This window comes from Adiantum capillus-veneris, chromosome 24 (assembly GCF_014529385.1).
Source record: "Adiantum capillus-veneris isolate H3 chromosome 24, ASM1452938v2, whole genome shotgun sequence".
NCBI lineage: Eukaryota > Viridiplantae > Streptophyta > Polypodiopsida > Polypodiales > Pteridaceae > Adiantum > Adiantum capillus-veneris.
The window spans coordinates 108,106,338-108,130,861 of NC_140954.1; the positions used below are offsets into that span (position 1 = coordinate 108,106,338).

Sequence of the window (24,524 nt, forward strand, 5' to 3'; positions counted from 1 at the left end):
CCTGTTAACATGCAAGAGGGGAAACTCTTGGCAATGATGGAAGTATAAGAAGAGGGGAGCGAAACGATGTATTCGTCACGTTAATTGTTTGAGAAGGTCAATCTAGCTTGGTGACACCTGTAGTTGAGAGAGTATCCAAAAGTGGGCAATGAAGAAACAGGCAAGTAGCATTCGAAAATTGTGTGTGAGCAAGCAGTAGTCCCCCCCCCCCCCCCAATTTCCCACTGTAAAAGGTTTAAATGCTCCACTTAGTATAGCTTACCCATGTGAGTGGCCCTCTCTATGGTTTGTTTCCAAGCTTTAAGAATTATGTGCAGCAATTTTTTTCTATTGCAAAAGCTTGATAATTCATTGTTGATTCACTTAAGTTATCCAGTTGGGTTTGCATAAATTACAGAAAATTGGTATAGTTGAATGAGTGGTAGAAATTCCACAAACAAGTGAATGCAATCGAGGCACCTCTCTCTCTCTCTCTCTCTCTCTCTCTCTCTCTCTCTCTCACACACACACACACACACACACACACACACACACACACACACACACACACACACACACACACACACAAACACACACACACACGTGTCAAATGTTCGACTCTGAACGTATTCAAAGCTTTCCTCGGAATCTGGCTCTCTACCATTGAGCTGCTGACTTAGCCTAGAACACATACATTCCTTCCACCGTGGAATTTTTTCTCCGCTTCAATTTTAGAAAGTTTTCAAAAAAATAATAAAATTAAAGTTGAGTTCTTATACATTGGTGGTGCCAGTTAGTTTTTACATCCATAAGCCCTTTTTTACCTCAACTATTAAGGAGATAATTCAAGTCCTTCAAAAAAAAGTGGGGGCAGTGGCTACTTGGGAAATACATGTCAAAGAATAAACACATGCTCTATACTATAGTCATTGGCATGCCGTGTCCTCGGCAACCACATTGGCAAAAGGAAACAAAGTTGTTTTCGCAAGAAGTCAAAATCTGTTTGAATAGTAAGTTTTGTCAGTTTGTCTCTTGCGCATCTCTTACACTCTCTTTATCTAGAGAGCCACAAATTACATAGTGATAAGCACTTCTAGCCTACACATACATTCTAGCACAAATTTTCCTCTACATGCACAATAGCCATGCCCACTACTTGAAGTGCTCCTTGCTTGCAAAGCTACCAAACCTATTCTAGAGCATAACGTATAAAAGCCCTTGGCGGCGATCGAGCTCTCGCCTATGATTGTGCTCCAACATACCAACATGGGCAAACGAAATCTTACTTGTATGGAGTCATCATCAATGAACGTCATGGAGTGAATGTAATTTCCTAAGGATGGAGTTTGGGGAGGCCCACAAACATCACTATGCACAAGTAGCAACTTGCATGTAGTCCTTATTAAACCATCCTTTGAAAACTTCGAATGTTGCATCTTATTTAAAATTTAGCCTTGATAAACATGCTTCAAAGGTGCTTCAAGAGGCAGCAAAGTAGCAACCATGCCAGGTTTTTGCATCCGCAATAAATTGACAATTTAAATGCTCAAGAAGGGCATGCCAAAGTTTTGCATCTGAAACAATCTTTGAATTTATAGTTGCATTTGCGAATTTTTTTCCATACTTGTCATACAGAGTGGCACAAAATGCTAGATGCAATAATTTCATCACCAAAACTGAGATCATGAAATGTACATTTGTCATCTGCAAGTTTGACAAGAAGACCAAATCTCGCAAGGGTGTAGATATAGATGAAAGCTTCTTTTTTATCCCAGGTATATACAGTGCATCAATTACTGTGAGAATTGCCGCTAGCAATATCTAACACAATCTTTCCAATTCCCTTGGCTAGATAAGGGGCATTGTTGACACAAGTGGCTAAATTCTCATGAGGGACAAACTCGAGAGAGGTAAACAAGTTAGGATATGAAGTGATTTGTTTTGTAGCACCACTATCAAAGTACCACACATGTGAATGTGCAGCAATTGTCATACATGTACTATGGATAGAAGGATCATAAATGCACTCTACAACAAATGCCCACTCTACATCTACATCAGCATCACAATCTTCTTTCACAAAAGATTTTACAATAGTTGCACTTGTATTGGAACCAACCTCTTTCTTCTTGGCCTCTTTTGCCTTTAATTTAGGACATACTTAATCAAGCGATCATCAGCTTTGCAATTATGGCAACACATCTTCTTGCCTTCTTCACCAGAGAGAGGTGCTGCCAACAAAATCATTAGGAACATATGATTTGCTACTCACTGAAGAATCATGAGAAGTAGCTACATTACTGTTACCACCTTTTCTTTAAGCAACAAAAATATCTTATTCAAATGCACGTTGTTTAGTCCTATTCTTTCTTGAAGATGACTCTTGCAACAACAATGTGCATAATGCGTCAAAATTCAAAACATCAAGATTTCTTTGGATCATAAGTCTCCAAGTGAAGTGCGCGAGCGAGAGTGCGCGTGTGTGCAACAATGGAGAAGAAGAAGAAGAAGAAGAAGATGTTGATTGTTTTAACGTCGTAGGAAACTATCCTAAGAGACCTTAAAGATCTATCCGCGACGAGGAGAGTTAAGTCTCCAACCGCTCAACACTTAGGCATGGCACATTGGGCTTTACCAGCCCAACAACCTCCCACTTAAAGAACAATGTGCTTTTAAGATGGGGTGACAATGTATATATACATACAATACATGTAGACAATGACCATGATCATCTACCAAATGACCATGAGTGTCTGACAATGTGAAAACCATTGAATCTTGGCAAGCTGCAATCGCTTGTCCTCAAACACCTCGCAAATGAAGTGATACTTCATTTGCATGCTTTGTCTTTGCATGAAACACTGGATTCTTTGCCAATTGTATAGCACTTTGGCTATCACAATGTACCTCAGGTATCTTAACATTGATTTCAAGTCTCCCACTAGCTGACCAAGCCATATAGCTTCCTTGCAAGCTTTTGAAGCTGCAACATATTTAGCCTCTGTAGTAAACAAGGTAATGCAATCTTGCAAACACGATCACCATGAAAGTGCATCTCCATTGAATTCAAAGACATAGTCCGAAGTGAACCTTCTCTTGTCCAAGTCTCCTACATAATTTGCATTTGTGTAACCCATTACACATGCTTCCTTTCTTCCAAAGAAAATGCACATGTCTTTTGTACCATTCAAATATCGAAAATCCCTTTCACTACCTCCCAATGTTTCTTGCATGGATTTAACATATATCTGCCAACAACTCCCACTGCAAAAGCAATATCATGACTTGTAGTGATTATAGCATGCATCAAACTCCTAAATGTAGATGATTAAGGCACTTGTGCCATTTCAACCTTTTCCCTTTCAGACTTAGGGCAATCATTTTTAGAAAGTTTCACATATGGAGACAATGGAGTATTCAATGCCTTCCCCCTCTCCATATTGAAACGCTTGAGCACTTTAGCAATGTACTTAGGTTGTGACAGATAGACCAATTTCTTGCATCTGTCTCGCGTAATGAGCATGCCAAGGATCTGGCTTGCTTCACCCATGTCTTTCATTTTCAAAGTTCGCATGTACTTTTAACTTCAAAGCTGAAATCTCATCTTGGCAATTAACATATCATTCACATAAAGGACCAAAATCAGCAAACTACCATCTTTAGCTTGCTTAGTGTAGAGGCAATGGTCCATATCGCTACGTTTGTAACCTTGAGAGATCATGAATGAGTAGAATTTACGATACCACTTCCTTGATGACTGTTTTAGACCATAAAAAGTTTTTGCTAGCTGACACACCAAGTCTTCATTGCTCTTCTCAATAAAATCTTTTAGCTGCTGCATATACACTTCTTCTTGAAGACCACCATGCAAGAACGCCATTTGACATCTATCTGGTCAAGTTCATTGTCTTCTTTAGCAACCAACGTAAGTACACACCGCAGAGTACTCATCTTGACATGAGAAAATATCTCATCAAAGTCAATACATTGATGTTGCTTAAATCCTTTAGCAACAAGTTGTGCCTTGTACTTGGGTTAATTATCATGAGGTGTAGCTTTTTGCTTATGCCTTTTTACCTTTAGGCAACCGAACCAACTTTCAAGTTTGATTCTTATGCAGCGAGTTCATTTCTGATTGCATAGCTTTCTCCCACTTTGCCTTGTCATCCATAAACATGGCTTCCTTATAGCAGGAACGATCTCCGCAATCTGTCAACATAATGGAGTCCAATGAGGGAGTAAATCTATAAGGAGGCCTTGAAAATCTTGTAGACCTTCTAATAACTGGTTGAGCATGTTGTCCCTAAACAACATCTTGTACTACAGCAGGATTCTGGCCTTGTTGTCTAACGTTAGGCACTTCAACCCTATTGTGAACAACGCTATCTTCTTGGAAGATAACTCTCTTGACCTCCACTATATGCACATGCTTCTTATGCATCTTCTCTTCATTGAAGTATACGTCATTGCTACAAACCATTTTTTTTAACTTCAAGATCCCATAACTAAAATCCCATCTCACCAGGATTGCCGTAGCCAAGAAATATGCATTTCTTCGACTTAGGAGCCAACTTGCTTTGAAACTTCTTTGGAACATGGCAATATGCTTTACAACCTAAGATGCTTGTAAGAAGGCGGCTTTGCAAACCAAAGCTCTTTAGGTACTTTCTCATCTAAAGCTTGATTAAGAGATCTATTAATAAGATGGACAGTAGTTGCTAACGCTTTTTTCCAAAATCCATTAGGAAACTTTGCATTAGATGACACGCTACGCAACGTCTCTTGTATGGTACGGTTCATCCTCTCAGCAACATCATCTTGTGAAGAGTTATATGAAGCAGTCAACTCTCTTTTGATGCCTTTGGAATCACAAAATTCTGAAAGGCTCTAGTAACATACTCACCACCATTGTCTAACCTTAAGTACTTGACTTTTTTGCTAGACTGAGTCTCCACTAATGCCACAAAATTATGAAATTTTGAAAGAACTTCATTCTTCTTCCTGAGAGGATATATCCACACTTTCCTCAAGAAGTCATCGATAAATATAACAAAGTACAATGAACCTCCTATGGATATGTTAAGCATAGGCCCACACACATCACTATGCACTAATTCTAACGGTTCATTTTTTTGAGTGCTTCCCCTTTTGTGTGGTGACTGTGTTTGTTTACCGTAAAGACAATGTTCACAAACTAAAAAGTTTGAGAAACTGAAGCAAGGAACATAACCAAAACGAGACAAGATTTCCATTCGCTTTTGAAACATATGTCCTAACCGATGATGCCACAAAGAAACGGCTACTCGGCTACACAAATTACATGGTTTTTAACATTGGATACATGTAGCATGTATAAAGTCCTAGACTTTGAACCATGTGCTACCACTAAAGAACCTTTGGTGATCTTCCACGAACTATCATCAAATGTGCAATAATATCTTGCATCATCCAATTGTCGTGTACTAATCAAGCTTTTGGTAATCTTCGGCACATGTCTCACATTCTTGAGCATGAATGAAGAACCATTTTGAAATTGAGCTTCACATCGCCGACACCAACTATGTCACAAGCAAAATCATTTCCAAGACTAACACGACCTTTCGTGTGAGGAGTCACATGAAAAGATGCACCTGAGTCAAGAACCCAATCCTGTAAAGCATAGTCATCAGTGGAAACCAAAACTATTGAATCCATGGCAGATACAAGACAAATGTCTCCATCAAAATCTTCAACAAAAACATTGTTGATCTCTTCAATATTTATACTATTTTCTTTAGTCTTTCCTTCTTTTTGTTTCTTGTCGTTACCTTTCTCTTGTTTTCACTTTCGGTAGTCTTTCTTCATGTGACCCTTTTTGTGACAATGATAGCACTCAATGTCTTTTCGGCCACGTGATTTGCTATGCGATTTTTCTCTCTAATTGTGCTTGTTCCTTTCATGTGATCGACTATGAACAACGAGAGCATTGCTAGTACCACGAGAAGCATCAAGATTCTTCCTGCGCTAACCTCTTCGGTAAGCAAAGTGCGCTCAACATCAACACATGTTAAACCATCAGGAGGTATTGAGTTACTTATGGCTGTGCAAAAAGTATCCCAACTTTTTGGCAACGTAACTAGCAAAAACATTGCTTTGATCGAATCAGTAAAATTGACTCCTTGCGTAGAAAGCTCACCAAAAATTTTGTTGAACTCATTAAGATGGTTGCACATGGGTGTGCCCTCATCTACCTTCAAATCAACTAACTTTTTCAGCCAATAAACCTGTGACGCTGCACTTTGCTTCTCATACAGGTCACATAACTTCTTCCACAACTCATAGCTAGTCTTTTCCATGTTCACATTGAATTACACATTCTTTGACAAAGTCGGCATGATGGTGGACCTGACAAGCTCATCCAGCTCTTGCCAATCATTCTCATCCATATACTCATGCTTTATCCCCTTCATCTTTATCGCTCGGATTTGCTTCTTCTGTACTATGACATTGTAAATTTGTTTCTTCCAAATGGGAATTTAGTACCATATAACTTCTCAATGTTGAACAAAGAGTTCTCCAATGATGAAGCCATCACTCAGCAAGGAACAAAGGTGATAGATCCGTTGCCCTAAACAAGATGATAGAAAACCTGAAATTTTTTTGGTAGTCTCCCCTACAAAACTGACTTCTGAACCCAAAACAAATGTGTACAATGGCTGAAAGCTGAAAATTTTTGGCAGAAGAATCTCAAAAAACTGTCACTATCAATGTCTCCAACCCTAGGAGAGTGTCTCTGACCAACTAAACACTGCCAAACACCTACGCATAAACACTGCCAAACACCTACGCATAAAGATGACAGCAATGTACACAATGGCGGGTCAACAGATGCATACCAATACTGCATTAGCCGCATAAACATACATCCTATGTCAATGCCGGAACTATGGCGATGACCGGGGATCGCTCCAAAATCTGTATCACTGAAAGGATCTCCACATTTGAGAATCCCCCCAATCAATAAAACCTTACCACGACCCTCAACAATAGGCTTTGCATATTTCCATCACAATTACATAAACTGCATAATAACTTATATTAACCACATAAGACCTTTTGTGTAACCGCTGCGGTGGTTTGTCTGATTTAACATACCCTCAAGATCTTACATCAAATATGCATGTGATAGAGATTTCAGAAAGAGTCTGCAATGAAAACCAGGATGCAGAGGAACCGAGGTTTGACAAAAGTAGACCACCCTGTTGTCTGAATTGAGTATCTCTTAAATCGTGCCAAATTTGCAAAAATTTCCTTATGCAAAGTTGTAGAGCATGTGAAAACGGCTCAAAATTTCAAGAATCGACTTGAAACACTGATTCTAATCAAGAGAAAATTGATCTGCAAAATCTCAAGCCTGTCCTTCATGACTTGTAGGCAGTCTCAATGACGTATCTCAAAATGGGAGAAGATTTTGAGAAAACTTTCTTCAACAAAGTTGAAGAGGACAAAAAATCAATCAGGCATGGTGGGAATCGGCCTGAACACAAAACTTTTGATAGGCCAAAATTGATCTGTAAAAACATGTTACAATTTTTGTTGCTTCTCCGTCTGCTTCCCTGTTGAGCTCCAATGGTTCTCTCTGATCCTCGAGCTCTGATACCAGTTGAAGTGCGCAAATGAGAGCATGTGTGTGTGTTGCAACAATGGAGAAGAGAGAAGACACAGGTTTAGGTGGACTCCAAAAACACAATAGTGTTTAGGGTTATGAGTCCTTATTGTTTTATGTAGAATGAATGGTCAGTGTTAGTTCCCGATTAGTCTCCGGTCACCCAACACTTAGGCATAGCACATTGGGCTTTACCACCCCAACACCAAGCACTAGAAAAAATATGGTAGGAATATAGCAATGCATCAAGAAAAAATTGCACAAGTGAACTTTCAAAAATGACTTCGCTTGCAATGAGCTGATCATTAATATCCTTGATACTAGCAAGGAAAGTTTCCATGTCATCTTCCTCATGCACTCTTTGATTCGAGATCTTTACACAGAAATATAGTTTTAGCATCATTGCAACTTGCATAAAGACCAACCAGAATATCCCAAGCCTGTTTTGTTGATTTAGCTGAGTGAATGTGAGGAGTAATAGTGCAATATACAGATAATGCAATCAATGCATGAGCTTGTACATCTCTACCATCCCAACGAGATTGCTCAATCGTAGACAAAACAGCTTTGAAAGCAACAATTTCGCCACCAAAATTTGCAACATCCTCAACAAAACTTGTATCCACAAAAGACAGATGTACATCAATGTCGTGCACAACATTCCAAATTCCCTTTGACACAAGAACATGTTGCATCACGTTGTCCACATTGGTAGGTAATTGTCTCCGTCCAACCAATTCATCCTTAGTAGCAGCAAACATATTGAATACACTTGTGTTGTTGTTAGCCATGGTGAGTGCCCGCACCTAATGTGAGAACTGTGAAAGAGGAGAAATGAAGCGGGACTAACATGTGCTATATAGCACAACCCAAATTGTAAGGGACCTGATATGCAAAAAATTACACTAATAGAAATTTTACCTTAAAGGACAAATGCTTATGTTGGAAATGGAGGCCGAAACAAGCCCAAAGAGAACACCGCTAACGACTATGCCTGGGAGGACGCAACCTACTCTGATACGAATTGTTGGAAATAGGGTTGCAGGAAAATACACACATCTTGGAGAAGATCAAGGTACACAACAGAGAGTATATTGTTTAGTGCACAATGGAAAGATAAGATAACTCTAGAATGAAGGGCGCATGTACAATGCATGGGGGAAAAAACCTCTTAGTGAGGGGAAAAACACCTGGACAGTCCTAAGTGTGTTCACACACATCACTACCATACATGTACGGTAACAATTATTGCATACATATATGGGAAGCTCTCTAGAAATTTTGAATTATACAAGCTTTACATAAAAGATGTTACAATGCCAAATCAAATAGATGCAAACTTGTGTAGACGGAGTCCATGGGGAGTACATACTGCGCAACATCTTTGCATTAAACCCATTCATGTCAAAGGTAGCCATCTTTCAATTTATTACGATAAAATTTTGGTTGTATAGACATGGTTGTTGTGGTAGTATACAATGTGGTGTGATTTAAGACTCATCTTAGTTTCTAACTACATATATGTTGCACATAATGTTTGAAGAGACTGATCATTTTGGATATCAATGGAGTGTCATTGCTTCAAGAGCCATATATACAAGATGCACAAGCACACTTTTTGGGTCGATAATTGTAGGGTTATTGTTCATCCGTTCACCAAGGACTTTTTGAATTTTCTTTTTCCACGGATAGGGATTGCTATTTGGTCTTCAATGCACCCCAAAATCTTGAGTCATTGATAGCCATAGTTTGTACCAAAAGTAGTATGAATTTAAAAATAAAAAATCAATATTGTGTATTAACCAATTAAATTTTATTGTCATCAAGGGCCATTACGAACCTATGAAATTTAATATACTCCTGTTTTACAAGTCTTTTTCCCAAATTCATGTGCCCTTTTATACTCACAACACTTTGTTGATAGATGACACCCCGTAAGGGTTTGCTTAACCCACCCAACACAAATCTCTCCCAATTTGGAGGACATTTTCATGATTCTTACCTAGAAGACATTTTGATCCCATATTTGCAATAATTGTATTTAAGTTCATTATGTACCTCTAAATTTGTACTTGCAAGTACACTTCTTAATGCAAACACTTTACATTCAAATGATCCTTTGTATTGATCAAGTTTATGCCAATGTTGTCTTTGAGAGAGAGAGAGAGAGAGAGAGAGAGAGAGAGAGAGAGAGAGAGAGAGAGAGAGAGAGAGAGAGAGAGAGAGAGAGAGAGAGAGAGAGAGATCTATATCACTCTGAACACACATTTGAAATAAAGATATAAATTCATCCAAAAGATACATTTCTTTGTGTGAATCATACAAGATACATTACATTGACATGATTTGGACTCGATCTCTATAGAAAATATTTTTTCTTCCTTTATTGCATTGCTTTGTGTCCGCTCAGTAGAAAATAAAATTTTGAGGGGTTGTTGTCCATTGTCTTCTCCTCTATGTCATGTCAAAGCTAGAGCATGTTATTCCCCCCAAGGGTTTGTCGTCCATCATCTCCTCCACTATGTCATGTCAGAGCTAGAGCAAGTTGCAATGGTCCCTTATTGATATCGAGTGTCACAAGGTTGAGGTCTAGGGTTTGTTTTCCATTGTCTCACTATGTCATGTCGAAGCTGGAGCAAGTTGCAATGGTCCCTTACTGTTATCTAGTGTCACAAGGTGGAGGTTTGTATCCACCACTTCCACATCTATGATATAATTGTTCTCCAAACTTGATGACTCTTGATCAATAGGCACATAACAACTTTTGACGAAGTGAGAATGCGTGTACAAAAAGGAGATGATAAACGATTGATTGGCAATCGTATACTAGATAACTAGAGTGTCAAGTGTAATCACGCGACATCTACCATCCACCACTTTCACATATCAACCCTCGATGGAGAATCTTATCATGAAGGAAGAGCAGAAAAACACAATATTAGCAACATAGTCTCAAAAAATATACTAATAGGGTAAAAACTTTCACTAACCTTTGTAGATCCCTATAGAGCTTACATCGCAAAATGCCTCAATCAATGTTGTGTTCCGAAGTGACCAGCCCATGGAGTTCCAGTTGGTTGGTAAAGGAACCATTACCAATTTTTCTTTTTGGTTCTTTTGGTTGAGTTGGTAGAAATGGTTGTAGAGGAATATGTCTCCATCTACCAGGCCCATGCTAGTTCTTTCCAAAAATTGTAAGATACCAATGTGAGCATAGGTTACAGAGATGATGCCTATAATGAAATCAATGGGCTCCCATTCCTTGTACAAAGAAAATCCACAACACTCTTACTTTCCATGAGGAACAAAAAATATATTTTGTAGAGGACCTTTTCTCATTTGTGATTGCATGAAAACCCAAGAACCTTTGCTTATCCTTTGCTCTTGGCATTGATTATCTACAGTGAGGGAGTTTGAAATGGAAACAGAGCCTATGTTAGTGCATGGCCTTCTTGGTAGGCTCAAGGTGAGATTAGTTGGGGAGAGAGTATAGCAAACCCTATAGATTTTTGGGTTAGATAGCCTTCTAATTAGAGAATGAGTTTTGAAAGCTTTCTCTATGGAGGGAGAATGATGATGCTTTTAGACGTATAGTAAACTCACTATCTCTAAGTACCTAAAGGCTATCAAAGTCCCTTGGTAGGGGGCCCACATATTGAACCACTAACTACTAAAAATAACAAATTACCTTCCAAAGAATATGAGATTTTTTTGATTTGAGAATGTTTTTCTTATTTCATGTACTTTCTATGTTATGTTGTGCTACTACTCATTAGAAGCACTTTTTTCTCTTTGTCTTCAATATGACCCTCTAAAAGACCTCCAAAATATCCTAATGTTATTTTTAATATACAAAAATAGTAGTAGATTATGATTTTCATCATAATCTATCTCTATGTAGTTTTTAGACATATTAGGCTAACCTACTAAGTGAATTTATCACATAGTGAGTAGAGGCATTTTTTAATACATAGAGTGAACTTTTAGATGGTAGATTAAGAAAAGTGCATGTGACTTACTTCTAAATTGGCTTAGAACTATTTGTTTGTTTAGTGCATATGGTTTGTGAGAAAAATAACCCTTTTTAATAAAATTTTGTATCGATCAATAAGTTGTTAATGCATATTTGTTTGTTTAGTGCATATGGTTTGTGAGAAAAATAACCCTTTTTAATAAAATTTTGTATTGATCAATATACCTATCGATTGATATACACAAAAATTATTTGTAAATTTGTGGACAATCAAAGTATTTTTGATCAATATTGTATTATTTGTATTATTTTCATTATTTATGCAACAGATGCCAAAACCATGAATGTTTTTCTCTTTTATCCTCCCTATTTCCTACAAATGGTATCATATCCATTAGTGGTGGTTAGGACCTTCTAATAACTTAATCAACATCCCTATGCTAGATCATGTGTGGCACCTCTCTTCTATTGCCATTGTTGCTACATTTTCAATTCTATTTTGCTAATTCCCCCTCGTGATGGGATACATATATGTTGTGTGACTCTACCTATCTTAGGGTGTGTACTAGAGAAAGAAATTACATAAGTGTTTTTTGTTTTCTTAGCAATTCTTAACGAATTTTGATGAAACTCCTCTCTACCAACTTTATTGTGGTCCATCAAGCTCAAGATTTGGAGCCTGTTAGCCCTTAATCATTCCTTTACGAAGTTGTGTCTGTGTGTTCAACTATGCAAAGCACGCCGTAGAAAGCTTATTTTTGAAGTCCCTCTCATTAGCTGCCCACGTGTTTATAGAAAATCAATAAACAATTACAATGTATCTGCTACATTTTGATGTTTAATTGCATTTTTTCCATTTAAAAAAATTCTAATTTTTTCATTTTTTGGTTATAATTCTCAAAATTACCTATAAGCTTAGGAGGAAAACACATAGTTTTAGTAGCCCATTTTTTCTATTTGTTTAGAAAAATTTTCTTGGGGAACACTACTACCCACGTGGGCTTAGCTCATCAAATATAGGGGTTTTCCCTCTCTTGAGGTCGTGGATTCAACTCAATCCAATTTTGAATTGGAGAAACATGGGCAGATGTGCAAATGACTAAATTCAGGAATGTTTTGGATCCATAAGCCGCCATTCATGTGTGAAGTCTCCAGGCCTTTAACACTTTTGGTAGACAAAAGGAATCAATCCAAATGACTTGATTCCATTTTCGAGACCACTTAGCATTGTTTCTTGTGAGCAAAGAATTTTACAAAGTTAGGGCTTCAACACTATCAAGAAAAGTTTTTTCTTAACTACCAAAGACTAACCAAAGAAGCTTCAAAGATCATCATTAAAAAGGGAAATTTTCCTCTCCCTGATGGCCCCTTGCTCCAGTGATCTCGTGAGAGCTCCCACTTGGCCCACTGTGAAGGCATTAAGTCCTTGATGTTATTTTTCCATAAGGGTTGTTTCACCTATTTCAAGAAGTCTTCAAGTTACACATGGCTAGCCTAAGGAGCGGACCAGTGAAGGCTATGTAGGGGAGCACAAACAAATTGATCACTTTCACCTTGATCGAGAAAGCAACAAGGACATACTCTCACCTTTGCATCTTGCTCCTTATCTTATCCATGACCCAATGTAATCTTTGTTTGTGAGTTACTTCAACCCACAAGGGAGCACCTAAGTGGTGGAAGATCTTTTCTTTTGAAACTATATCCCCATGAGGGATTGAAGGAGTCGTTTCTTGATTGAATATGCCGAACATTTTCACTATCTCTAGATCCTTCCTAGCTATCCAAGGGAAATCTTTGAGGAAGATAAGGAGCACTATCTTCGAGCATGGTAACCAGTGGTGGATGGGAGCCAATGACAAAAAGAAACAGGGATAGCAAGAAGCCTTGCTTGATTGATCTTTTGACTTCAAATGTGCCCACAACTATATTGTTAAACAAGATCTCAAAATGGATGTTATCACCAACGGTCTAAAATACTCGACACTACCGCACCCTAGAGCCGAGTGATTTCATGACACCTTTTATGAGCGACCATTTGATCCGGTCATAGGCTCTATCTAGATCCAGCTAAAGTAGGACACACTCTTGCTTGGTTAAGGTTGCATACTTAATGTTGACCAGTTGCCAGACTATTTTCATATATTGACATTCTTTTAATAAATCCATGTTGGTGGGGAGTAATTTCTTTGTCTAGGGTGGGAGATAGCTTGAGGGCTACAACTTTGGCAATAACTTGATAAGCCATTGACATCATAGCTATGGGCCACCCGTGTTTCAAATGAGAGCAATAGATTTGCTTTGAAATGGGTTTTATGAGGCCCCTTTTGATGCTTGAGTCAAAGACTTGATCGACCAATCCAAGGTTAGCCATTCACATGATCGAGGACTTAAGATCATCCCAAATTGCTTTGAAGAACTCAATAGTTAGCCCATCCCATCCAAGGGATCTCTCTTGGCCTAATGCTTGTAGCATGGAAGAGCATTCTTCCTCAATGAAAGGCTTCTCAAGCATGTTGGTTTTTGAATTCTTTGACAAAGGTTATCCAACATCAACTTATCCGTTTCATCTTCATCATTCACTTCATTTTGTTTCCCATCTGTTAGCGAGTGGATAAGACCTTGACTTCTCTTGACTTTTAGGGTCCTAAAGAAGCGCACTTGATTTTCCACCTTCGATTGTAGGTAGGTTTTCTTAGAGAGATAATATGGCGTTTCTAACTTTCTCGTGAGGTTTTTCAACCAGGTCAATTTTAGCTTCTAGCCACCTATTGTGCTGAGCTTCAAAGGTCATCCCTTCTCTCTCTTTTTTGGTTAGCCTTTCTACTTCATCTGCTAACTATTTTAGCCGCTCATGGGACTACTTTATTCATGGGCTTGAGGTTTTGATTGCTTTTTGGATGTTCCTAGCAAAGGAATCCCACGTTGTAGGGTTTGCCAAATAAATACCTTTACATAGCTTGCTCACGGATTTCTTTGCGAGGCTTTTGAAAAGGTGCACCCCTGTAGTAAGAAGCTTCTTAGACATTTTGGGGTGTTGTCCTTCTTCTTTTGCTCTTCCAAGTTTTAATCTAAGTGGTAAGTGAAGTGTGCGAGCGAGAGCGTGCGTGAGTGTGTGTGCAGCAATGGAGAAGAGAGGAGAAGAGGAGACCTTGTGTTTGCAGGGGCTAAAACTCACTCTCTACATGTGAGCCCCCTTATTCTACTATGTACATTATGAATAAGTATAGTGGGCGGGCACCTGGCCTAACCGGCCACATGGGGATTTACCCCAACAACCTCCCACGTAAAGGCCAATGTGGCCGTGAGAGAGAAAAGAAGAGCGTACAAAATTTGTACAAGGAATCACAAGTATGACCTCAGCCAACGCCCATTGGCTCACTAAATCTGTGTGCATCCAGCTCTAATCGTAGAGAAAGTATAGAGCGATTGACACCATACTCCTTACCAAAGCCGCACACATCCTGTAGGTATCTCACCATACACTGCAAAGTACCCCTATGCTCAAGGCCAACGTCAGTCACTGCACGACTAACTGCTCCCACTGCAAATTGCACCTACCGCAAAATCAATCTCAAGTCTCAAGATCAGTATCTCATACATGAAACTCCCAAATGCTGATGCAATCCTGGCAATAGCTGCCAATGTGACCATCTCAGTCAAATCTGGCTTAGAACTCCACTCATGGTAATAACCTTGACACCCGAACTCCGATCCATGGAATCCATCCGCGTGTCCATTGCATGTCACATGCGCACCAAGAGCATCTGTCTGTCGTCCTGAACCCTGTGTGGTAAGAGCAATGCCTAGCTCTAAATCACACATATCAGCCTCAAGCCTAAGCATATCCATGAATGAATGAATCACGACTCAATCCTCAGCATTCAAGCCATTCATATGCATCATCGTATCCACGAATGACATGTCCTGCTGAAAAACTGTCTGCACAACTGGCTCAACATGCTCACAAACTGGAGCATCATGCAACCTATCCACAAAGGAGACATGCCTCGTCTCTCTACATGGCTCCATACTCACAAAGGCTGTGCCATCTCGCACATGACGTACTCGCATCGCATGAATCGTGCCAACACTAGCACCTCTCGCTATGACTAGCTGTCCACGATGCAATCTGAAACTGTGCTCATCCAACACTACTTGGCATCCACTGTCTCGTAACTGACTCACAAAGATCAAGCTCTGCGTCAAACCTGGCACATGGCGTGCACCTCGCAACACATATGATGCACCACTCGGCAACAATAGTCTGACATCTCCTGCACCAACTATGTCATGCATTGAACCATCAGCTAGACACACATGTTTAAGCATACCACTAGCATATGTGCTAAACCACTCATGACTCGGTGTGACATGAAATTTAGCACTCACATCTAGTATCCAATGCGAAGGTAATGTGTCGTCAAAAACGGACATAAGAAAGTCAAGAGTAAACGTGGAAGCAAAGGTGACATTCCGTCATGCGTAGCCACATACGCTACATCTGCTCCCACATCATCGAAAGTGATAGCATCCCTCTTGTGTTGTGTCCTGCGCTGTCTTATCCGCCGAAAACAACGCCTACGTACATGCCCTGTATGACCTTAATGCCAATTACACACGACATCTCTATGTCTACAAGATCGTCCTTTGCCCGTAGGCATCTCTCTAGACTCATTTTTGCCAAATGCATTGCACAATCTTTGCCATAACTCTCTAGATGTACATGCATCTAAACCAATGCGATAGACAGACTCACCAAGGTGTAACATGATCGTCGAACGTGCAAGCTCATCCATGTCCTCCCACTCATCGTCAGTCATAGACTCAGGTCTAGCATCCATGCCCTGTAGTGGAAACACTTGGCCCAACTGAGTCAATGTATCATGCATACCTGCTTTCCAATGCTCAAAGTTTGAACCATCAAACTTTCTATGGAAAAGCACAAAACCTGACAATGACGTACATGCCAATCCATGGCAATATCCTATGATAAGACCAAGCACAAATCGATCAACTGACAATAGCCAAAGCTTGGCTAACTCATACACCAAGTACTGTCCAAATACAACATAAGCTAGCATAAACTCTGTAAGAGAAGTATCAGCAAATATGGTGATCAATGTAACGAACAAGTGAGCAAAACCGCTTAAATGATGCCAAAAACCCCGCTCTAATCCAAGAGCACTATGTGGTAATCGACGAAACTATCATCAATAATATCCCTTCTGAAGAGATTACCACATGTATGTCAAATGACATAATCCGGTGAGCAAACACTCTCACAATGCAATGCCAAAATACTATGGCAAAGCAACCACTGACTACCAAATGCAATCAAAACATGATTGCAAACCATGCGCATAAACAAATAAACTCGCTCAAAACCATGAGCAAATCATGGCAAAATTTGCACTCAAGCATACATGAGCTGCCCCAAAGTCTCAACTCCCTAAACTTGGAAAACAATCCTGTAATCCGAAACACAAAGTGTATCAACCGCACTCTACAAGCGAGTCATATACTAGCATAAACTTGGATACAAACCAACCAAAATATGACACAAATTGATACTCAAAACAGCTAAAAAGCAGCCCACATATGTCATTGCAAGGCAAAGAATACCATCCGCTGAAAAGCGCACATCATGTGCATCCACATGGCAATGTAAACGAGCATCAAGCATGTACCAAATGTGTATCAAAGAGCATCCAAATCAGCTGAAAATTCAGCTCACAATCATGTTAAAAATGCTTGTCAATCTCTCTTTGCAAATTCGTGCACCACACTCTTGAAATCTGCTTAATCGCACAAGTCAATGCATATAACCTGTGATGAATCCACTCTCGAATCCTGAGAGTCCACAAGAATGCATACATCCACAAAGTGTTCTCAATATATGCGCATAAATGTGTTGAGAATCTCAATCCACACTCTCTCCACTGAGAGAAAAGCATCAATGCGTAAAACAAGAGAATGACAAAGCTCAATCCGAGCTCTCCGAATGTAGCAAATCATCACAATATGCATACATAATCTTCAGCTTTTCGAATACCGTCATCCATATCTTCCAAACCATTCAGAATTTGCAGAAACTTCCTTCTGCAAAGGTGTAGACCACGCGAAAACGGTGTGAATGGATCTAAAACATGCTGTTTTTACAGGTTGAAACAGACCTGTAAAAATCTGTACCTGTGTACCCTAGACGTGCAGGTAGTTTGAGTGACATATCTCAAAATTGGTGAAGATTTTGAGAAAACTTTCTTTTGTAAAGTTGAAGAGGACGAAAAACCGATCAGAATTCTTAAGAATCGGCTTGAATGAAGACGTTTTGGTAGGCCAAAACAAATCTGCAAAAACGTGCTGCAGTTTTTGTTGCTTCTCTGTCTGCCTCCCCGCTGAGCTCCAATGGAGCTCCCAATCCCTGAGCTCTGATACCAGTTGAAGTGCACGAGCAAGAGCGTGTATGAGTGTGTGTGCAGCAATGGAGAAGAGAGGAGAAGAGGAGACCTTGTGTTTGCAGGGGCTAAAACTCACTCTCTACATGTGAGCCCCCATATTCTACTATGTACATAATGAATAAGTATAGTGGATGGGCACCTGGCCTAACCAGCCACATGGGGCTTTACCCCAACAGTAAGTGATCGGCAAACAGATAATGTGAGGTAATCACCTTCATATCAAGCGATGATGGGATCTAGTCATCTTGATAAGAGAAGTAGCACTTGTCAAGCTGAGAAACCATGTGGGCATATTCTAGACTATTGTATGTGAAGCCAGGCATGATGTTCCAAGGACCAACCTCCCACTTGTCAACCAATGCCTACTTCTCACATAAGCTTAGCCGTTTGGATTTTTTGAAGCTAGTTAACACACTTGAAGATCATATTCTCTCCTTTCTCTTCTCCTCCATGTTAAAGTCTCCAATAAGGAGCCATTCCCCTTCCAAGGGAGTGTCTTTGAGGTGCTCCCATAGCTTGGATCTTTCCTTCATAGTGCAGGCTCCATATATGCTAATAATGGTGAATGGATGATCTGCCCAATTGACCCTCACTCCTAGATCTCTTCCATATGGATGATTGAAGTCCACCCTATATAGGCTCTAGGTCCCTATCCATAGACATTGTTGTACCCATTAACTCCTTCTCCATAGAATACCAGCTTCTCTCCCACGGCTTGCTTTCTTTTCTAACTTCCTCCCAAAAGAGGGAGTTCTTCTTTTGGGTTTTTGACCCTTTCACATTCCAGGACCGGATAATAAACTTTTACGTTATTGAGAAAGGGGTACTAATTCATCCACCTCAAGCAACTTTTCATTTGTAATCTCTTTCCTACTATCTTCCTCCAATAACAATTTCTCACACTCAGCCTCTGTGAGCTTGCAAGCTTAGCTTATAAGTCCTAAGATCCTTGGGATTGGCATCCCATAACACCTCAAAGATGTTTTAATACAAAGAGGGGGTTTTAAGATTATTTGATGGACCTTCTTTCAATTGTCACGACACCCGATCGTGGGATTTGAACTGATCTCATGGGAGCATGCACACCGACAATCAACTGAAGTTTAGTGGGCTTTTGGATAAGATTTAGTCACAATTTTCTTGCCAATGAATTGCATTGAAGAGTTTTGCAAGATATTGGGCATTCAAAGTTGATCCACCTTTATTCCCAGGCTTTCTTCTACCTAGTCAGACGCAGAGTCCTTCGCCTTTGTGTACGCGGTTTTGGGAACACTCTTAATTACCTTTGCAAAAGCCAGTGTGACTTGATCTTGAGCTGCAGAAAGAGAAATAACGATTATAATTATTGGATACGTAGGGGCTAAGTGAAAGATTATCAACACAAAATCTTAGGGATAATAAGGACACAAAAAAGGGAGAAAAGACATACCACAAAAAAAATCACTTGCCCAAAATCATGACTCGGCATAAGACTACACAAAACAGACTCACTGTTAGAACAATAAGCCAAACAATACCAGAATATGCAATGCTCCATAAAAACATAGAATCTAGAAAAAAATTCAAGCACATAGATCGAATTTCAAATGTGTGTACGAGCCAATATGCTAGCCTTCAAGATTACAATGCCTACAAATACTGTGAAAATAATAATCAATCACCTTTCCCCAATACTCCTACAATCTCCATGTCCTCAAAACTATATACAGTATCAGAGGGTCAGACCACCTTTATAGGCTGTATACAATCAAGCAAGCATAGTTATGCTCCAAGATGGTTGCAAGAAAAGCAAGTAGTAAAAGTAAGACAATTGCCGCTATGGAAACACACAGGAACATGCTCGATGCGAGAACAAAGAGCCTACAGACTGATCAAATCTGTACCTTCACCACTAAGCAACTGAGCCACCAATATACCCATTACAAATGTGATACAACATGCACAAACTGAAAAGGCATCTATGTCTAGCATCAAGTGGAAGTTTGACTTGATTATTTTACACTTGATCTGGTGTGTTTTGCTTATCTCTTTTGAAGCAACTCTGATCCCATTTTTGCTGAGAAGCAGGTCTCTATCTTGAAAAGTTCCACTTGCAGTACTGGTAATACCAGTATACCCACATTAGGAGCGTGCTTACATAAGCTGCCTTGCCTGGCTTGTACACAGGTGTATGCATCATGGCTATAAACACTTCCTGCAAGAGCATCAAGGTCAAAGTCAAGATAATGCCTAAGGCAATCGATGCCGACAAGCAATGGAGATTACCAAGTAGCAAATGCAAGTAGCAGTTCCATGATTCGAAAATCAAGTTTCCCCTGGTTTTCCGTAAGATCCGCCCTCCCACAAGGAAGCTCAAGACCACATGTTATCTTGCTTGCAAAGCTTTGCAGGGACCGTAGCTGTTTTGATGATTTGAATGCAAGGAGCAATGTGATCAGCTCAGTTTCGCGTAGGCGTACAAACAAACACACAAGCGAGAGTTCAGAAATACCCAAATGAATGAGAATGAATGACATACACAAGAAGCCAAGGCAAACAACGAACGAAAAGTCAGACAAGGTGTCTGCTGCTGGGAGCAGACACGGCATATTCGTCTTCCTCGTTTTGAGATTTGAGCTTCTGCTATTCACTATGCTATGACTCTTCTGGTATAGTGAGGCCATTGGTGAAGCAGCGTGAGGAGGTTCACTATTCGGCCGGCAATCAGCTTGCGGCCTTTGGCAGAAAGAGAGCAACGCTTGACGGCCGAGGGTGCGGCAGTCCTGGCTCGTGGAGTCATGTCGCAGATGGAACATGGAACGATGAGTCATGCGTCCGATGGCGGAGTGAACACATCTACCGTGCGCACACGAGCTGCTTTAGCCAACGATCGGCCTGCAAGTGCTGCAGGTTAGCTCCCGCCATGCGAACGCAGGCGACGGTTGCTGAACGGGATGAAGGGGGGGGGGGGGGGGGGGGGGGGCTCCATTGCGGCCAGAGCGGTGGCTATTCTGCTTTGGTTGATCGCTTGCAAAAAAAAGAGATGGAGCTGAACAGGCTGCTATAGGGGACGTTCCAAAGGTCTACCCAGAGATTCTTTTTCTTGCAAGTCGCACTACACACCAGAAGTTGATGAGGGGCCATACAAAATGAATTAAAGTGAGGCCTAGCCAATAGCAAACATGAGCTTTTGTCAACTACAACTTGTGAGGCGCTCTTGCAGCCCATGAGCTTTAATTATCACCTTGCCTACATGGAAATTATTCCCCCTAGAAGCAAGACTGCAGACAAGGAGAAACACAAAAGTAAGCAGTTTTTCTTTCCCTGATGATAAATGGAGAATAAAAGATCTGCAAAAGGAGCTTGAGGATGAGGCCAAGTTGAAAGAACAAGTAGAACACAGAAGAAGTGGTGATGGTGAACATGATAGCGAAGAATAGGAAGATACATGCACAGATCCCTCCCCCTTTGACCCAGTCCATAACTACGTGCATGGCATTTTCCACTTCTCCTGAAACATTAGATCCTATTTTATCAAGGCAGACATGAGTAACACGTAGAGATATAGTTCATAGCCTTTTTCTATAATAAAATGTGAGTCCAATTGTGTGATTCATACATTGAACCTTTTTTGTCTATCTAATCTTATCCCTACCTTATACCATTATAACTTTAGATGTTGAAAATTTTTGTTTACATACGTGAACCTTATTCAATCTACAAGCAAGCTGGCTAACCACTCTTGTATTCCAATCTACACACCACCTACCCACTCACTCTATTCCTCTCTTGCCTCCAACATAATACAACACATTCCAAGATTAAGGATTCCAATAAACCATACCACCTTTGTCTAGTCGTACTCATTCAGGTTCTCGCCATGAATCTTATGCATCCAATTGTTAGCTTTGACCGTGTCTAGCTTATGTGATGTGGAGGAAGCTTATGTGATGTGGAGGAATCTCTGTCTTTTGATGAAGCACAAAATTCTAAAAAATTGGATGGCTACCATGCAATTAGAATATGATGCACTTATAGAAAATGACACATGGACTTTATGTGATTTGCATCCTAGCAAAAAGGACATTGGTACAAAGTGGGTTTACAAGTTGAATGCAAACCGAATGGTGAGATTGATCGCTATAAGACTCAATTTGTTGCAAAAGGATATGCACAACAAAAAGACATAGATTATAACGAGACTTTTTCTCCCACTTTTTGTATGACTACTGTGCGTTTTTCATGTGCATTGGCAGCTCATTTTGGCTGGGATGTACATCAATCAGACATTGTTACTGCTTTCTTGAATGGTAACATATTTCAGGAAGTTTATGTAACGCATCTTCGCGGTTTTGTCAAGAAAGGACGGGAAGATAAAGTGTGCAAATGTAAGAAAGCTTTGTATGGGTTGAAGCAATCTCCTCGTGTTTGGTATGAGAAATCTTACATTCATTAGGTTAAACGAGGCTTTCATAACAATTCTACAGAAAGCACTTTGTATGATGTACTTCTCATTGTTGTTCTCTATGTGGATGATTTGCTGATCACTAGTCCGAATGAGATGCATATTGTTGAATTTAATGATGATTTGAATGCTTCTTTCAAGATGAAAGATTTGGGGCTATTGCATCATTACTTGGGCATACAGTTTAGTCAGTGTGATGGTGGTAATACCTTATTTCATACACATTACATATAGACATTGCTATGTAAGTTTGAACTGGAGGACTGCAAACATATTGCCACTCCCATGGAAAGAGGTTTGAAGTTGAGTCTTCATGATGCTAATGATCTTGTCAATGTCACTCTTTATCAAACTACCGTTAGATGCCTTATTTATGTATGCAATTCAAGGCCAGATATGTAGTTTGAAATCTCACAGGTCAGCAGATTCATGCATAGCCCAAGGTCTATGGTTGCCAAAACAATTTTCCGCTACTTGAGTGGCACTTTGCATCTTGGCTTGTTTTATCCCAAGGGGGAATAATTGCCATCAGATTTACATGCTTTTTTTGACTTGGATTAGGCTTGTTGTTATGACACACGAGTGTCCATAAGTGGTTTTTGTTTCATGCTTGAAAGTTCATGTATATCATGGTTGAGAAAGAAGCAACCTATTGATCCCACTTCCAGTTGTGAGGCGGAGTACAAGGTAGTTTTCACAGCTACGATTGAATGTGTATAGCTCAGATGCCTTATGGCTGATTTGGGTGTTGGACAGGACATTGCCAACATCCTCTACACTAACGGTCAGAGGGCATTGGCAGTTGTAAGGAACCCAATTTTTCATGCTCGCACAAAGCACATTGAGGTGCATTACCACTATGTGAAAGAGAGAGACTCTCAACATGAGAGATCATCTTGGCTTAAGTGCCAACATAGGACAACCTTGCAGATCTTTTCACAAAGGCATGAGAAGTTCTAAGCTTTTTGCAAAGCTTTGGGCTTACTTCCCGTTGTGGACTGATCATGTCCTCATGGCATGGCACTTCCCTATACTCTATGTGCAAGCTCTCATTCACCACATCACTCCCAGGGGGGATTTGTTACCATACATACGTGGTAGTGATGTGTATGAACACACTTAGAACCATCAGGGGATTTTTTTTTCTTGGTAGGAGGTTTCCTCCCCGTGCATTGTATATACACCCATTACTCTAGGGCTATCTCATCTTTCATTATGCACTAAGAAATACTATACTATGTTGTGTGCCTTGAGCTTCCTTCGTCTTCTCCAAGGTGTGTGCCTTGAGCTTCCTTTGTCTTCTCCAAGCTGTGTGTACTTCCCTACAACCCTAGTCCCACCATATATCATTATATAGATGTCCTCTCTTTTCTTTAGCCGACTTAGAATTCCCACCCTTTCTAAATGGCATGCCTCTATTTCTTGCCTCTTCCTTGCCTAATCTATATATAATTATTGTAATATGCGCGGTAATATATGCCATAATATGCGAGGTAATATGCACGGTCATATGTGCGGTAATATTCACATTGATATACACAATAATAATTGTTGTTATATTATGCGCATATTTTTGTTGAACCACTTTCGCGTCCTTTTCCACTGTTATTGCCGCACACGCAATATTTTCTCTTTTTATTTTCCTTTTTAAATCTGCGGAAATGCTAGCGGTTCTTGAATATTCCTCTTATAGTGTCCTTTTTCGCTTGGAACGATATAATTGGTTGTCATGAGTTGATACATAGAGAACGATATACCATCATTTCTTATTGTAAATTGATAATGTAAATTGATTTTGACCATGAGATTGGTAGATAAAGCGTGAGTCTAATTGATAATGTAGATAGATTTTGATCATTAAATTGATAGATAGAGCATTGCTTGTGTTCTTTGATATAGACTATGTTTAACCTCGAAATTGTTAGTTAAATTTATTGTTGATAGCCGGTTTGCCAACAAATTATCCTTGTGCAACATGGTGAAAGGACACAAGTGGAGTTATGTGCACGAGTTGCATGTCGTAAA

General features: G+C 39.9%; 1 long non-coding RNA gene across 1 annotated transcript; it reads right to left on the minus strand.

Moving 5' to 3' along the window:
• Positions 1-19,492: 19,492 nt before the first annotated feature.
• On the minus strand, positions 19,493-20,943 carry LOC147426919 (uncharacterized). The gene is made up of 3 exons (XR_015186298.1): positions 20,574-20,943; positions 20,321-20,454; positions 19,493-20,249 (listed from the first exon to the last, which is right to left on the minus strand). It is a non-coding gene; the product is annotated as an uncharacterized LOC147426919 (long non-coding RNA).
• Between the last annotated feature and the right edge of the window lie 3,581 nt (positions 20,944-24,524).